Here is an 18,860-nt window from a genome sequence, read left to right on the forward strand (position 1 = left end):
CCATCAAAATTCATGTCCACTCAGAATCTCAGCATGTGACTGTCTTAGTCCATTTTGTGCTGCTATAACAAAATACCTGAGACTGCGTAATTTATGATGAACAAATCCATTGGCTCACAGTTCTGGAGCTGGGGAGTCTAAGGTCAAGGGCCTTCTTGCTGGGTCATCCCATGGCAGAAGGGCAAAGAGAGGGCAAGAGAGAGTGAGAGAGTGAACTTGCAGCTTCAAGCCCTTTTCTAATCAGCATTAATCCATTCATGAAGGCACATCCTTCATGGCCTAATCACCCCTTAAAGGTCTCACTTAATACTGTTAAAATGGCAATTAAATTTTAACATAACTTTTGGAGGGGACATTCAAACTATAGCAGTAACCTTAGATGGAATTATGATCTTTGCATATGCAGTTAGTTAAGGTGAAAATTGGGGTGAGTCCTAAATCTAATATGACTGGTGTCCTTACAAGAAGAGGAGAGAGAGGACACAGAGAGACACAGAGATAAACAGGGAAGAAAGCTGTGTAACAACAGAGGCAGAGATTGAGTGATGCAGCTGCAAGCCAAGGAGGCCAACTATGGCCAGCAGCTACTAGCAGCCAGGAGACGGGCATGGAACAGATTCCTCCCTAGAACCTGAGGGGGAGCCTGGCCCTACAGACACCTTGATTCGGTGTCTCATAAGGGCTCATTTTCTGGTTTATAGATGGTGCCTTCATTCTGTGTCCTCCCTCACATAGTAGAAAGGGTAAGGTATCTCTCCAGGGTCTCTTTTAAAAGGGCAATAATTCATTCACCAGAGCTCTGCCTTCGTGACCTACTCACCTCCCAAAGTCCCCACCTCCTAATACCATCAACTTAGGAATTAGGATTTCAACATATGCATCTTGAGGGGACATAAACACTAAGTCTATTGCAATATTCAACTGACACACATAACTTAGAAGATATGAGAAAAAGAGATAAAGTCACCCAACTTTATATGTTGGGGTTAGATAACTATGATAATAGACTAGTACACAAATAATACAAGAAAATAAGATTAGTGACCAATCTCACTAAAAACAAATGCAAAAATCTTAAGTAAAATAGTAGCAAATAAAATTGAACAATACACTAAAAAATCAAAATACCACTTCAGGACCTAGTTGAATTTATTCCAAGAATGCAAAGATAGTTCAACATTAGAAAATCTGATGTAATTTACTGCATCAAAAAATTGGAAGAGGAAAACATTATATAATCCTCTTAGTATTTATAGAAAAACATTCAATAATGTTCAATTCTCAAATGGTAGGGGGAGTCCTGCTCTAAGATCAGTAGAAAAGGTCCATTAAATTAACAGATTATGGCCGGGCAAGGTGGCTCTCGCCTGTAATCCTAGCACCCTGGGAGGCCGGGGTGGGTGGATCACTCAAGGTCAGGAGTTTGAGACCAGCCTGAGCAAGAGCGAGACCCTGTCTCTACTAAAAATAGAAATAAATTAATTGGCCAACTGAAAATATACAGAAAAAATTAGCCAGGCATGGTGGCACATGCCTATAGTCCTAGCTACTCAGGAGGCTGAGGCAGAAGGATTGTTTGAGCCCAGGAGTTTGAGGTTGCTATGAGCTAGGCTAACACCATAGCACCCTAGCCTGGGCAACAGAGTGAGACTCTGTCTCAAAAAAAAAATTAACAGATTATGAGTAGTTTAAAAAGATAGCAAAAATGTTACACTGATGTTGATTAGCTGGCAACAAATTAGCAGAGCAGCAAAATGTGAAAATTTGGGGCAATGGGAGAGAAAGTAGGATGACAGATTGTGAAGAAAAAAGATTCCAAATCATCTACTTGAAACTGAGTTCAACAAAGATGTGGTAGTAACTACTACTTCATGGGAAATGATTAAGATCAAGTGTCTAATTCCAATCAGAAACAGTTGTGTATATTCCGTTGCTGTCAATTGCTGTCAATTGTCCGTTGCTCCTTAGAATCCTTCACTGGGTATCCATGGCCATTAAGTGATGGCCTTCAAGGAAAGGGTAGCTTGTACTGGGGGCAGGGAGGAGTGTTGAGAATGGAGGAACTTCTCCTCCAAGTACATTCCAAATGGGAGCCTCTTCACCATTTTCTTAGGTAATATGTTGACATTGTGGCTGTTAAAACTGATAGAAGAGATAAAGATAAGTCTTAGGTGACACCAGTTGTGTGCTCACTTCCCTTCCAACTAATTGCTTAGGTGAGTCCCAGACCCAGCCTTACAAGGCCTGCATCTTCTGGCCACCAAGACATTATTGCTATGCCATCAGACATTACGTTATAGATCATTAGTTTAATAACTTCAGTGTGTAAAATAAATACTTTGTATTTGCTAAAAATAGAGTCCTGGATTCCACACCAGACCTTCAGGATGAAAATCTCTGGCTGTGGGCTCCAAAAGTCACCCTGATTGTGACACAGGCCATCTAAAGTGGCCACCATGAGATACAGGCAGCGAGATGTTGACAGTGTGTGAGGAAGAGCAGGGTGTCATCAGACTTATGTTTTAGGAAGAGTATCATATTAAACATTTTTTTAAAGATTAATCTGGAAACAGTCTCCCATCCAAGTACTAATGAGGCCCGACCCTGCTTAGCTTCCAAGATCAGACAAGATCGGGCACATTCAGGGTGGTATGGCTGTAGACTAATCTGGAAACAGTCTAGAGAATGAATTATATAGGCTAGAGTAAGAATAAAGACAGGAGGGTCAATTAAAAATAAAACAAAATGACTTTCAGTAGTCCAAAGGAAAGAAGATGAAAGACTGAGTTAGGGCAAAGAAGTATGACAAGTTTGAGATGACATTTTGGAATGAAAATATTGTGCTTTTAGCAAAAATAAATGTGATACACTGTGAATAATTACTTTTTTAAAATCAAAACTACTTCTGAATGCCAAACCATAAAAGGTATTTTAGTTACAAATAATAATAACACTTCCAAAATAATTTTGCATATAGCTTAATTTTGAGCATCTCCTTCATGGTTGTGATCCCAATGTGAACTTGAACATTCAATCTAAAATTTGTCCTGCAGTCAGAAGGATTTTTAAGAACTAAGGCAAGTGCTAAAATCTATTTCTATTATTCAGCAATCAAAGAATTTTGTTAGCTGATACTTTGTCTTCAATTTTCAAAGTGACAAAAATTAAATTTAATAATTTATTTTATTTTTATCAGTTTAGATTTTGCATAAATTTCATTTAGGAGTAATTGGTATTAGATTAGTTTTGAATATAATTTAATGAATCCCAGTGAAGTTATTTATGAAAAATTTTATCTCAGAGAAACACAATTTTGGCAATATATGGGAAAGGTTACTAGAATAAGAGAGAAAGGCTTGGTTCTAGACCAGTCAGTGAATACATGAGGAATAGGAATAGTCTAGATTTGGGCTTTCCCCTTTATTGAACAAGATTTTGGACTGGCTTATTTCTGAAGTTCCTTCCAAAAATAAGAACATTATTTAGCTATGATGTTTGAATATAGTACACAATATTTTGCTTACTTTGTATTTGGGTTTAATTGTAATGTACAACACTTGAATATTTCACATAAAACTATTAACTTTTTGTTATGAAATGATATATGTTTACTATGTAAATTTTATAAAATATAGGAAAGTGAGAAGAAATATAATCACTCCTCTCTACCTCTTAGGGGATGAGGAATTTCCCAGTATGATTAAAAGTGTAGCTCTCTCACCTTGCCCAGAAAATTCAATAAACTAATCTGATCATCCTTAAGGACTAATTGTCAAATTCTGACATATTTTCTACTTCCATTTGGCAAAGATTCTTTGCTCCCCCCAATTCAGTCATGCTCCTGAAGCTTCCCCTAGGCCCATAAATTCCCCTAAAGTTCTAATTTCTTGTAAAACCCAGTTTTAGCAAGAACCCTGCTCAGTCAGTTTAGCAAGAACCCCTGACACTTGGTATTTGATCAGCTTCAATATCTGATCAGGTTTCTCATTCTCTTAGTTGTTTAGTGGTGCTATAACAGAATACCACAGACTGCGTAATTTTAATTTTTATTTATTTATTTAGAAACCTAGTCTTGCTCGGTCACCCAGGCTGGAGTGCAGTGGTATGATCATAGCTCACAGTAATGTTGAACTCCTGAGCTCGAGTGATCCTCCCGCCTCAGCCTCATGAGTAGCTGGGAGATTACAGGCACACACCACCATGTTTGGCTAATTGTTTTGTTTTTCATAGAGACGGGGTCTCACTATGTTTCCCAGCCTGGTCTCAAACTCCTGGCCTCAAGCATCCTTCCCAAAGCCCTGGGATTACAGGTGTGAGCCACTTCACCTGGCCTACTTTTAAAAGAGAAGAGATTTATTTCTTACAGTTCTGGAGGCTGGGAAGTCCAAGATCAAGGAACATCTGGTGAGGACTTCTTGCTGTGTCACCCCATGGCCAAAGGTAAAGGGGCAAGAGAGCAAGTGGGGGTCAAATTCACTTTTCTCTTTTTTTTTTTTTTTTTTTTTGAGACAGAGTCTCGCTTTGTTGCCCTGGCTAGAGTGAGTGCCATGGCGTCAGCCTAGCTCACAGCAACCTCAATCTCCTGGGCTCAAGCAATCCTGCTGCCTCAGCCTCCCAAGTAGCTGGGACTACAGGCATGCGCCACCATGCCCGGCTTATTTTTTTTTTTTGTATATATATATATATTTATATACATATATATATATATGTGTGTTGGCCAATTAATTTCTTTCTATTTATAGTAGAGATGGGGTCTCGCTCTTGCTCAGGCTGGTTTCGAACTCCTGACCTGGAGCAATCCGCCCACCTCGGCCTCCCAGAGTGCTAGGATTACAGGCGTGAGCCACCACGCCCGGCCCAAATTCACTTTTATAACAACCTCACTCGGGCTCAGGCGGTAACTAACTCACTCCCACAGTAACGACATTAATCCCTTCATGAGGGCAGAACCCTCAAGGTCTGATCACCTCTTAAAGGTCCCACCTCTCAGCACTGTTGCACTGGGGGCTAAGTCCCCGACATGAGCCTTGGGGGCACACGTAACTGCAGCGCTCGGCCTCTACCTGTCCGTCTCTGGGTGTTCTTTGGCACATTAAGGCCTTAAGGCCTTATAAATCAGAAGTGTTGCAACCTCTAGCTCCCCAAACACCTAAAACTGAACACCCTGAAGGGCTCTGCCCAGCCACCTGGTCTACCTGGCTCCAACCCACATATAAGCAGAGGAGATCTGGCAGCAAGAGCCGCTTAACTGCCCGGCTGCCAAGTCCCGGATTCCTTATCTCCCGGAGTTCATCTTTAAGGCCAGATGTACAGTTTCTCTGATCACCTTTCCTGGTTCCCAAGTCAACCTCTCAGACCAGGTCCTATTCCAGTTCTGAAACATACTAGGCACGGTTAGATAGAGGGATAATTGCCAGATTCCTTCCTGATGACAGGGATGAGGGGTTAGTGTTGTTGACTTTTGTCAGAATTACATTTACATGCATTATTTCCTTGAATAGAAAAAAATATATGGCACTCTAGGAAAATCTGCTACGTGAACATCTAGAAACGTACGAACCTAAATTTGAAAATCATATTTTTCATTATTAATGAATTAACTATCAATTTCATTTTAAAATTCTGATTTAATCTCAGTCCCTCAGGAGATATATAGCTTTTATAAAGGGACTACACACACACACACACACACACACACACACACACACACACACACACACACACACACATTTCCTTTTAACAGATTTACATGGGCCCAGAAGAGATATAATTGCAAACAATCTGGTATGATAAAAGCAAATGTTAATAGTGATAGCAACTGAGAATTGAACAATTTGTCACTGGGAAACCAAAATATGTCACCCCAAAATATGCTTCTTTGGTGTATTTTGGGATGGCTATTCAGAGGGGCTGCAGATACAGGAATAACTCTGAAACTCTGTCCTTTTGTGGGGGAGATTTGCATCCGTAGAGGAAATATACATTAGTGAAGCAAACAGTAGATGCAAACAGGCTTTCATGGAGGCTCCCTTATCTGCGTTATCCAAATCTAGGAAAAATCAACTCACAGGAAAGGGAAACTAAAGGTCTGACAGAGAACCTGTTACCACAGCTACCATCTATTCTTTCAGAGGGCTGCTGCCTGAGACTGCATCTGCCAAACAAGACAGCCCCCCTGGCCTGCCTTTCCTCCCCGCTCACCCCCACTCCCCCAGGAGTTCCGAGCCTCTATCCTTTTCTGCATGGTATAAAAACTTCAGTCACCTGGCCTTCTTTGAGCTTCGCATTTTATTTAAAGCTCCTTATGAGCACGTTAATCAATGTATACGTCTTTTCTCCTGTTAATCCATTGCCAATTTATTTCAGCAGACTTAAAGACTCAAACTTTCAGAGGGAAAGGAAGAAATTCCCTTTGCCATTACATCACCATTATAATGGTTTTAGTTTGTAGAGGGGCAAGTTTAGAGCAAAGTGTTCTTAAGGCTACAAATCATAGATTTTAGTGCTGAGACTCACTGTGCAAAAACTAAGTAGCAGCAGGATCAGAGCACCTTCTGGATGCTCATTCTGGTATAGTCACCTGTACCTCTTTCATGGCAGGTAGCTCCTTACCTTATTAAACAGTAAATTTTGGCTGAATGAGTAGTTACATTATATATTTTTTCTCCCCTTCTAGACTTATTTCTTGAGAGCAGGGACCAAGTGTAATTCAACTTTGCATACACTTCCCCTCCTACCCACCCCTGCCCCAAGTACTTATAGCTTTAGAGCCCTGCTTGTGTGTGTAATGGCTGAGTGTTCATTTGAGCAAGGGAGGAGGGGGGGGGGATACCAGTGGAACAGTAAATGTAAATGTATGTGATGTAGAGATGTGTACATGTTATTTTTATCTTGGTTCTTACCAGTTCCATCCTAGTTCATATGACTTGTTTTATTCAAGTATTCAAACACTATGCAATGATTTACAAACCCCTTATTAAAATTAAACAATAAATAGGCATCACCTATCCCTGATGCTGATTTCAATTCTTTTCCATTAGAATGCTGCTTAAACATGTTCAAATTAAACCATAAATCCTTATGCTTATTACTCTTACACAACTATTTAAATTGCAATTTAAATACAAACCAAATTTCAAAATCAACAAAATTCAAATGAACAGCATGAGTTACAACTGAATTATGATGTGTTTTGCTGGAAATAAATTACTTCTTCATAACATGAATATGGAACTGATGATAAATGGCACTCTCTATTCCCTGACTGATGCCTATAACCTACTACAGGCGTATGGCTAGTGGGCTACCTTCTACTAGAACATTCACACATTTTCACAATTGGCTTGTATGCTTGCCTAGAGTTTGTTATGTTCTTCTATCCCCACCTCAGACATGTTATGCCAGTTGTACTTGTTAATTTAAATAGAAATTTAAATATTTCACAACCTGATAAATAATTGTGAGAAAAACGAGAAGGGTTGCTCCTATCTAAAAGTTTGTTGTATGCCTTGAAAAACTTGAATGACAAAATTGTCATATTATGTATAAGTGAGACATATGTAAAATATTGGCCAAAAAATTCCAAAATCTAAGAAGTATTCATTGTTTCACAATGGTTTCAAGTTTTTTCTCCATTGTAAAGAAACAGTAGTATTACGGCTATGAATTATTTAATAGATTATGGAAACCAGTCATTGAACCCATAGAAAAGTCTTTACCCTGTATAAAAACACAAGTAAATATATGTACATTAGAATATCTAAGAAACATTCTACTATATCAATGTTTTTGATTAAAATGACCAAACTTTGATTTGTTCAATGCCATTTGCAAGAATGCAACTCTACATATGAAATCTACTTCATCCTTTTCTTATTATTCTATGACAATACAAATAATGCAATTCTTTGGTACCTTTGTGCTATGGTTTGAATGTTTTTGTCTCCTCCAAAATTTGTGTTAAAACTTAATCTCCTCTAAAATTCAGATGTGATAGTATTAAGAGGTAGGGACTTTAAGAGGTAATTATGCTATGAGAGCTCCTTCTGCATTAATGAGATGAGGCCCTTATAAAAAAGGTTTTACACAGCATTTAGCCTACTTGCCCTTCTGCCTTTGGACATATGAGGATGCAGCAGGAAGGCCCTCACCAGACCAAATGTCTGCAACTTGATCTTGGGCTTCCTAGCCTCCAGGACTGTGAGAAATAAATTTCTATTCTTTATAAATTACCCAGTCTATGGTATCCTGTTATAGCAGCCCAAACAGAGCAAGACACTATGCAATCCTAAACACAAAAATGTGGGATCTGCAAGTGATTGGCAGTAATTTCTTATCTATAAGATCTTCCAAAATATATTGAATATTAGTTTATACTATTATTATAAAAATAAAAATAAAATTTAAAATTGCTTGTAGAAAACATGTAGACCCCATTGAATGTATGGGAAAGTATTTCAGAAGATAACACTGTTCTCCAGAAAACCACTGAAGTTATTCCATCATGTTTAAGTGACTTTCACAAAAGTTTTCAAGTAAATCAGGGACAGATAAAGCAATATAGGGAAGATTTTTATCTTTAAAGAAAAAGAGTAAATTCTTTCTGGTCTCTTTAGTTTTTATCTTTAAAGACTGATGTTTTGGTATCTCCTATAATGTAAAATGTTGAAAGAATTACATTTTTTCGTAGATGTGTTACAGGGGAAGAATCATTTTTCTTTAATCCCTATAGGTGCTTAGTTGGAATAGACCCCTGTGCCCAAAGACAGATTGACAAGGGAAAAACAAACGGAAGTTTATTAACAAGTGTATTTCCTATATATGTGGGGGACATCCAGAAAATGAGTAGTTCTCAAAGAGGTGGCTTGGAATTCCAACTTATATAGCATCTTCAACAAAGAACTGTAAACTTTTAGAGAAGTGACAAGGCAAAAGGAAAAGAACTTTGTGTCTCTAGAGGCAGCAACTTGGGAGAAGGCAAATAACTAACTGGCAGATAAAAGCTCATTAGTAAGGCCTGTTAATGCAGATTCCTCTGGTACCATCTCCAGGCCAATAAGGGTCCAAAGTTGTGCTCAGTGGTTAACCTGGTTAGAAGGTTAACCTGGTAGGTAGAAGGAGGGCCAGGGAGGATCCCTTTTGTCTTTGTAAATCTATGTCTTGCAACAGGCAGACAGAAGGAAGCCAGACAGCTTTCCTGCATCTGCTTCTTCTTAATGGCTTTCAGCCCAACAAACTTTCCTATTTTTGTAAGGCATACTCTGGTTTCCCATAGTTTCCACATATGTTAATGTGAATACACATTAATATAAATGTTTTTAAAAATTGTATGACACAGCTGGAAGAAGCATAAATGATATCACTTTCCTGAAAGGCAAGTTTGGCAGTTGGTACAAAACCTTATAATCTTCCATATATTTTGACCTAATAAGTCTACTTCTTAAGACCTACCCCAAGGATATATATTGTGCACAGAGATGTGCACAAAGACTTAGTCATAATAGTGTGCTTTATACACACAAAGAATTAAGCACACAAAAAGTTACAATAAAGGCTTCAATAAATTATGGTAAGCTCCAAACGATAGAATAATATGCAGAAATAAAAATCACACTTTGCAAGAATATTGTTATTGAAAAATGCCTGTTACATGCCATTTGATGAACAAAGCATGATTTTAAAAACAGGATGTATAACATGATCCCATGTCTATTCAAGTAGATATATACACATAGAAAAAAGTCTGAAGACCATACACAAACATGTTAAGAGAAATTTCCACAGTTCTAGGACTATCTGGGGAATATTGCAATGGAAAGAAATAAACTGAATTCTGGTTATCACGGAGTTTATGTTCCAGCAGAGAAAGACAGAGAATAAACAAAATAATGCATTTACAAAACTAAAATATAGCATGTCACACAGTGATGCGTACAATGAGTAGTGAATGTCCAGGTGAAGAAGAGGCTGGGTTGTTATCTACATAAGGTGGTCAAAGAAGAGCTCACTGATAAGGTGACATTTGAGTAATGACCTAAAGGAACCCAGGGAATATGATGGAAGGGACATCATTGGGTTTTCCCCGTGGAAAGGCTCCCTTTGGCTGCAGTGTTTAAAATAGACTTACAGTGCGGTGGCTGGGCAAAGGCAGAAACGGGTATCCCAGTAGGAGGTCCTGGTAACATCTTGGCAAGAGATAAGATAATGGGAGCTTGGAACCAGGAGGTCAGATCCTGGATGTGTATTGTATGTATCAGAGGCTGGGCCAACAGGAGGTGTTGGCGGCTTGCCTGTGGAATGAATGTGAGATGCAAAAGATTGGGAACAGATTTTATAGCCTCAACATCTGGGAGGATGGAGTTGCCATTTAGTGAGATGGGAAAGACTGCGTAGGGAACAAATTTGAGGATCAAGTAAGGAATATGGCTTTGATAAATTACACTGGAGACAGCCACCTCTAGAAACACATATGGAGATCATGTATGACATGGTGTGTGGCAGAATGCCTCTCCAAGCACCTTGCCTCAACTCTCCCTCACCCTAAGTTTGAATCAGCTGCTCTTGCCCTATAATGCACACCCACTCCCAGCAAACACGCATACTCCCCTGGCATAAGACTGCAATCATCTGTGAATCTTTCTTTCCCTACTAGATTGTGAGCTACTTTAGGTAAGGATTCTCACTGCATTTCTGGAACCTACCATGGGACCTTGCTCATAATAAGGCACAGCAAGTGTCTGTAGAAGGGGAGTTAAAATAGCAGAGAGAAAACTGAAGCCAGTGAACATTGCCAGATGCACATAAATTATTATTACCAAAAAGATAAATATATTTCTCTACTTCATTTAGAAAAATCTTTCTAAAATACTTTTACTTGGGAACGAAAAGTGTCTTTAACACTTTTGTAACTCATTTGAATCTTAAGACAGCAAATTCATTAATATAGGTATGTGCTGATTTCTTTCCAAACTTGAAAAATTAAAGATTTACAACTAAAGTGCAAAATTTAAAGATATTCATGTTATTTTACTTTTAAGGAATGATATTAAAACTTCAAATTTACTGATGGATTCCATGGTCTACCATTACTAGGCCTCAACTTTGGTATATTTCTATCAAATCCTAATATAAGATCTCCTCATAACTTCCTTAAGAAATTTCATATTGAAATAGTAACTGAGACTTCTGGCAACATATTAAAGATGAATTCAGATATTTACTTACTTTATTACCCCAAACTGCTATTAAATAACAGTAAAGGGACTTCTAAAAAAAATCCCACAGAGCAAGCAAAATAGAAGATCTCTAGACTGAGGGACACCAGGCCCAGCTGAAGGTGGGAATATAAAAACAAGGAGATGAAAGAAAGTACATACATATTGAATAATGGTGTTCTTCAGCCTTCTTCTCCTTTAGATTCCCAGAATAATATCAGCCAGAACTTTTCCCTCAAACAAGAGATGTGAAAATATTTTTCGCAGTGTTTGACCATCTCAAAAGACCTAAACATGTTGACATCAAGTGTTGACCTACAACCATCCCAGATCCAGATCACCAGAGAGTGAAGCCCAAAGTGACAAGCCCCTCTCATAGGTACAGGGATTTCCACCAGCACTTAAGCCTACTTTTTGAAATGAGATGACAGATATTGCCAGTCATAAGAAGAAAGCCTCCAACATGAAGATAGAGACCAGGCAAACAAACAAATAACAAACAAATAGAAAAAGCAAATAGAAAACAAACAGAAAATACAAATAGAAATCAAAAATGAGTAACTTGGAGGAAACAGATGACTGATGCAGGGAGGAAAACAACAATCATTAATACCTTTGAAAAAATAAGAGAAAAATTTCAACCATAAAACAAGAACAGGATGCTATGAAAAGGGAATAGTAGGAGGCTTAAATAAATAAATAAGCAAAGTTCCTGGGAATTAAAATTATGGTCATCCAATGGCCAAAGCTAAAACAATTTGAGTAACAAAATAAATAATGATAGAAGTGGCTTATATCTCATAAAGTAAAAATCCATCAGTTCTGATGTAATTGAATAAATATTCTTATAAAGATTCCAACTAATACATCTAGAAATGAAAAAAATATAAAAATCATTATAAGAACACCATAGTAATTATAATTATAGGCAAGATCTACCAAAGTTGGATGCTAAAATTAGTAGCTGAAAGACGAGAGAAACATGATGTCTATGTATTCTCAAAGTATCATCTTCAGAATATTTATTAATTAAAAAAGGGAAAAATAGTAGCTTTACAGTTATACCTAACAACCAAATAATCAAGGTGAACACTAGTCATAAGACACAGAAACACGAACTTCCTGATATGACTCATAGAGAAGGATATATCATTTCTGTGGTATTTTTGCTAAAAATGCATAATCTCAATGTAATATGAGAAATTATTGGACAGACTCAAATTGAGACACAGTCTCAAACATAACTCACCAATACTGTCTAAAAAGTATCAAGGTCATTAAATACATGGAAAGAACAAAGAGCTGTCACAGATTGGAAAAGAGTAAGGAATTATAAAAAATAACAGCAATGTGAAATTGTAGACTTGATCCAATAACAGAAAAAGAACATTAGTAAAAAAAAAAAAGGCAAAATTAAAATTAAGTCTATATTGAACAGAAATGCAGCAATGTTATTTTATAGTTTTGATTATTGTACTATGATTATGGAAGATGCCATTAGAGTAAGTTCAGTGGGTATGTGGAAACTCTTTGTACTAATTTTCTGATCGTTTCTGTAAATCTACAATTATTTCAAGATAAAAAAGCTTTTTAAAAAAACTTAAATGTTAGAAATATAAAGTTAAGAAATCTCTCAGATCAAGAGGTCAAAGAGATAGAAAACAATGAATAAAAGGAAAACTAGAGGACAAGTCTAGGAAAACTAAAGAGAACACAAAAATGAGGAAATAAGAAGTGAAATAATTCAAGAAAACTTTCCAGAACTGAAGGACATGGTTTCCAGATTGAAAGGACCTGCTAGGAAACACCATCATATTTCAGAATACAGAGATGAGACAATTCTTCAAGCTTTTTTTTTTTTTTTTGGAGACAGAGTCTCACTCTGTTGCCTGGGATAGAGTGCCATGGCATCAGCCTAGCTCACAGCAACCTCAGATTCCTGGGCTCAAGAAATCCTTCTACCTCAGCCTCCCGAGTAGCTGGAACTACAGACAGGCACAACCATGCCTGGCTAATTTTTTATATATATATTTTTAGTTGTCCAGCTAATTTCTATTTTTTATTTTATTTTTTTTAGTAGAGACGGGGTCTTGCTCTTGCTCAGGCTAGTCTTGAACTCCTGACCTCAAACGATCCAGTCACCTCGGCCTCCCAGAGTGCTAGGATTACATCTTCAAGCTTTAAAGAGAAAAAAACACATAGGTTGTACATAAAGGATCAGAATTGAGGACTGAAGTCTCATCTTTTTCTTTGCCCAAAAAAATTCCTTTCTAAGGGGGCCTGGTGATTCATATCTACAAATGATAAAATCTCAGTAAACAGGTTTTTATGATGTGGTTTACTTCCCAACCTGATTTTGGTATAGCATCACATGAAAGATAGACGATGCTTATCTTAACTCAAGCATTCCTTTCCTCTGATTCCTGGTTTTTGGACAAAGCCTAACTCTTTCAGCCAATTGTCAACTAAAGAATCCCTAAACTCATCTATGACTTGTAAGCCCCTGCTTTGAGATGTCCCAACTTTTGGGGCCAAACCAATGTATGCTTTCCATGTATTGATTTATGCCTTTACCCATAATTCCTGTCTCCATGAAATGTATAAAACCAAACTGTAATGCAACCACAGCAAGTCCACTTGCTAAAGGCTTCTTGGGTGTGGCTCTGGGCCATGGTCCTCAAATCTGGGTCAGAATAAACTTCCTTAAATTGTTTTACAGAGTTTGTCTTCTTTTCCATTGACAGAAATTAGAATGGCTTCAGACTTCTCAAGATCTTTTCAAAATTTTGAAGGTAGATTATAAATTCTTAATATCCATATTTACATTTTTATCCTGAAAACAAACTTGAGATTTTTGGATCAGAGATCAAAATTGTTATTACTTACAATAGTAACTGCACCAGTCCCACATACCCAATAGCCTACAGGTGACATGAGAGCCACGTCACCCTGCACATACTGGGGTCTGCCTGAAATTAAGAATCTGGGGGGTTTAAAGGGGCCAAAACTGCCCCTCCCCCTTCTGAGAGATTCAGAGAAACCTTTGCTCCCTAGTCCTCAACAATCCTTTGGAATATAAATGACTGGATCTTGGGCTTTGGTGGTTCATAGACCTTTGAAACTTAAGCAGGTGGGGAGATAAGGCTTGAAATCTTTCTACAGGTCTCTGGCCATTCAGTTACTCTTCCAAGGCCAGTTCTTCAACCAGGTGCCATTAAAAGTGCTCAGAAGGCCAGGCGAGGTGGCTCACACCTGTAATCCTAGCACTCTGGGAGGCCGAGGTGGGCAGATCGCTCAAGGTCAGGAGTTCGAAACCAGACTGAGCAAGAGTGAGACCCCGTCTCTACTAAAAATAGAAACAAATTAATTGGCCAACAAAAAATATATAGAAAAAAAATTTAGCTGGACTTAGTGGCACATGCCTATAGTCCCAGCTACTCGGGAGGCTGAGGCAGAAGGATCGCTTGAGTCTAGGAGTTTGAGGTTGCTGTGAGCTAGGCTGATACCATGGCACTCTACCCCGGGGAAACAGAGTGAGACTTTGTCTCAAAAAGAAAGAAAGGAAAAGTAAAGAAAAGTGCTCAGAAAGCCCTGTCTACACAGAAACATGAAATTATTCAATTCCAGGCAGATTATTTCCCAATCTAGAATTCACTTAAGTGTGAAGGTACAATGGACCTCAAAAAGTTCACTTCTCATTCACTCTTCACATTGAGGATGTTTTTCCACCAAGGAAAGGGAATACATTAAGAAGACAGGTGGGATTCAGAAATGGGAATCTGACTCAAGAATGGAGTTCTACCATCCTGGTGAAGGAGCTCCAGAATAGTATCAGTGCCCAGAACTGTCTGAGGCAGTGTGCTTCAAAATGATGCAAGTAAATAGAATACCTTGGCCAAGCGCAGTGGCTCATGCCTGTAGTCCTAGCACTCTGGGGGGCTGAGGCTGGAGGATCACTTCAGCTCAGGAGTTTGAGACCAGCCTAAGCAAGAGCAAGACCCCGTCTCTACTAAAAAAAATATAAAAATTAGGCAGGTGCAGTGGCACATGCCTGTAGTCCCAGCTACTCAGGAGGCTGAGGCAGGAGGATCTCTTGAGCCCAGGAATTTGAGGTTGCTGTGAGCCAGGCTGATGCCACAGCACTTTACCCAAGGCAACAGCAAGACTCTGTCTCAAAAATAATAATAATAGACTACCTCATAACTTTGACATAATAGCAGGTGACTGAAACAACTGCCAGGGATCTGCCCAGGGTGGGATTAATGGTATGTACATAAAAACCTTAGCAAACAAAAGTTCTTAGCTATGGGGGAACAACTTTGCAAGCAAGGAAAATATATCATAGTATGCTAGGTGGCTCAGCTACGATAGCATTTACATAATCACAATAACATAAACAATGAAGTTTGATTTAACAAAATTACAGTATAACTGTATTAAGAACACAGGACGAACACAAATGTGCATATGTACAAGATGTGAGGAAGGAAAACATCTTCATCTTCTGAAAAATCAAGAAAAAGCAATGTAAGCATTTAAAGTACAGGAAAATACCAAATTTAGCAGCTAAAGATAGTTGAAATTGAAGCAGCTTTAGTCTCTTCCACTTAAGGATCTATTCTCCAATTCCTAGGAACTATAATTATTTTATTCCAAGTAAAGATTATAAATCTTTATGAAGCAGTTAGTGCTTTTCTAAAGGGTTTGTCTACATATTTGCAAGTCAGATTACCCTATTTAAAAGCAAATAGGATATTATTTTGATTTAATGGGATTTGGCCTGTAATAATAGTGTAAAGCATAGGCAGTAATAATTTTGGGGGGACGTGGGGGTTTGTGAAGGGAGAGTGGTACATAGTAAGAACAGAGCACTATTAATGTGATATATTTAAAAATAAACTTATGTAACTGTGTAATACCGCCTCCCTCCTACTTGCTCTACGAGCAGTCAGGCCCTAATTAATTCCAAAAAGGGATGAAGAGCAAATAGCAGACTCTGACAACAGATACAATTGCTTTATGTGCAAAGGGATGGTAGAGGAAAAGGCTGAAGAAGGAAGAAGTAGAAATATTTGGGACAATACTTGTGTGGGAGAGTGAGATGACTTTTTAGATTTGGGCTAAGAGAAAGGAAAAGATGAAATGAGAAGAAGCCGCTAAAAGAAATGGGAAAAAAATAAAAAAAATTTTAACAAGTGCTGCTGTGTGATCTACTTCCTTATTGACACTAACTCAAGAAAACTTTAATAAAGATGTACATTATTTTTCAATATTTTTAAGAGTAAGATTTACACTTCTTTTGGATGCATCTCTAAAGGCTGAGAAGGCTCTCAAAAATAGCAGCAGGAAATCCTAGGTTTACTTGGATTACATCGAGTGTGGTTTGAATTATTAATATTTTGCTAGGATCTGTGACAGTTTGCATGGAATCATTTACATTCCCTTCATTTTGAACTGCAGAAAAAACGTTAGAGATAATGACCAGCCTTTAACATCTTTTTAAAATACCCCTCTGCTATAACCTCTCATAAGTACAGAGGAATCCAGATCTTGTGATCACCTTTAATGCCCATTTGGAGTTAGAAGGCTGGAAAACGGCTAGTAATTACATTAAAAGTGCATTAAAATGAGGAAGTGCCTCAGGGAATGTCTCAAACCAGTTGCTCAAGGTTTACATAGCAAGTTAAAAGCTGAGTGGAGACTGAAATCTATGTGTCCCCTCCTTTTCTTTGATAGAAAACAACAATACAATTATACTGTTTGTCATGTGTGAGAACTTTCCATAGATTATCTCACTTAATTCTCCCATTATTTTTATTCCATTTTGCAGATGAGAAAACAGAAACCTAGAAAAGGTCAATAACTTGACCAAGGCCACTCAGTCAGTGGTAGAACCAGAATTCACTCCCAGGCAGTCTGATTCCAGAGCCCACACTCTAAACCACTGTACTGGACTTTGCCACTGATAACAAACATTTTCAAAGTCTTGCAGTCGGAGAAAACAATAACTAGTGTTAGAGATTTTAGAGTTAGTAGTGCAATGCCCAGCTAAAAATCCAGTTGCTATGGACACTGGAAGGTAGCTTAGTAGACAAGTGTATATGATAAAAAGAAAAAACAACAAATTAGAAACTTGGGAGTTTTAAATGCAATCTTTCAAATCTTATATATTAATGTTTTAAAAAGAGACAAAAGCTTTATATAAACTAAATAGATTCTATACACACTTAAGTATTTTATTTCAGGCTGCTTGTAATTCAAATAATTACCAGAATGAGAGACCGTAGGTCTGAGCCTTTTTTATTTCTTGTCTGTAAAATGAGAATATTAGTACCTCTTATAATACTAATTATATAAATGTACAGCACTCTGCAGATGTCATAGACTATATTAATTAGCATGCAGTCTACTTCCGCCCTACTGCCAAAGTTAAAATTGTTTTCTGTGCATTAATATATCACTTTTTAAAAAAGAAAATTATGATCTCACTACTCAAAAGAAGTTTGGGAAAATAATGATTAATTATACAGCACTTAAAATTAATTCACGCCTATTGTTTTTCATCCCTCTTTTCTCAACCCCACATTTTATTACAGGGTATCAAGACTGTTAAATAGAATCTTGTTTATGATAATACCAACTGATTGATAACCTTCCAATCTGGTTAACATTTCCTGTTTTGTATTGGCTGGAAGATTACTGAATCAACAGAATGGCCAAAACATTACCAGATTTAGAGGTAGCACTCATATACATACCTTTCGCTTAGTTAAATGTCAACAGCCTAAGAATGAAATGTTAAGTTTCCCAAATGTAAAATTTCTAACCATCTCTGTCATCCTGTTGAAGTCAGTAATATCTGAAATCAATTCTATTTTGAAGCTAAATTTCTTATTATAAAAGAAAAATGAGTTTATCTTTCGAAATAATAAGCAAGAGTGGTGTACACTGGGGCAGAGAATCAACATTTGCATTTTGGCAAAAATTAAGAAAGATCATGCAACCAGCCCAAGATGGTGACACAGCTTGAAAGCGATAGAGGCAGAACACAAATCCAAGTTTTTAACACCTTGCAGAGCAAGAGAGGAGGCGAGAAGGAGTGAGGGTGCAGAGCTCCTAACATATATGACCATTTTCACAAGTTACTTTGGCCCCAAACTCGATGCCCGCTGGTCTTGTGTTTTCCCTGGCTCACTGTACAATGACACATGTGAACAAAGCTGACTGGCAGCTCTGGGTCACGCTGCAATGACCCGTGCATTCTATCTGCAGTTTGCCATATTATTTGGGGGCAGCCTCTAGACTTGAAGCAAAGTAAAACAATGCTGGTGTAGGTTCAGCCCTTTGAATGGGAGAAATCAAAATATAGGGACCAATTTAGAGACACAGGGGCAGCTGTTTGCATAAATGCCTCTTTCTCCTCCAGCATCCTGCAAAACAGCAGACTGAAATCAGTAAGGATGAGTGCAGGGCGACAATTGCCTACTTTCTAGTGTGAGACCAACATGGTGACTAAGGGCACAGGCTCTGGAGGCAGATGGACCTGTTGTCCTGGCTCTGCTGAGGACTGGACATTGGGCAGGATTTTGTTTATTTGGGGTTTTTTTTTGAATGATATGGTACTGAATTTAGTGTTTCTCTTGTAGT

This window comes from Microcebus murinus, chromosome 17, assembly GCF_040939455.1.
Source record: "Microcebus murinus isolate Inina chromosome 17, M.murinus_Inina_mat1.0, whole genome shotgun sequence".
Classification (NCBI taxonomy): domain Eukaryota; kingdom Metazoa; phylum Chordata; class Mammalia; order Primates; family Cheirogaleidae; genus Microcebus; species Microcebus murinus.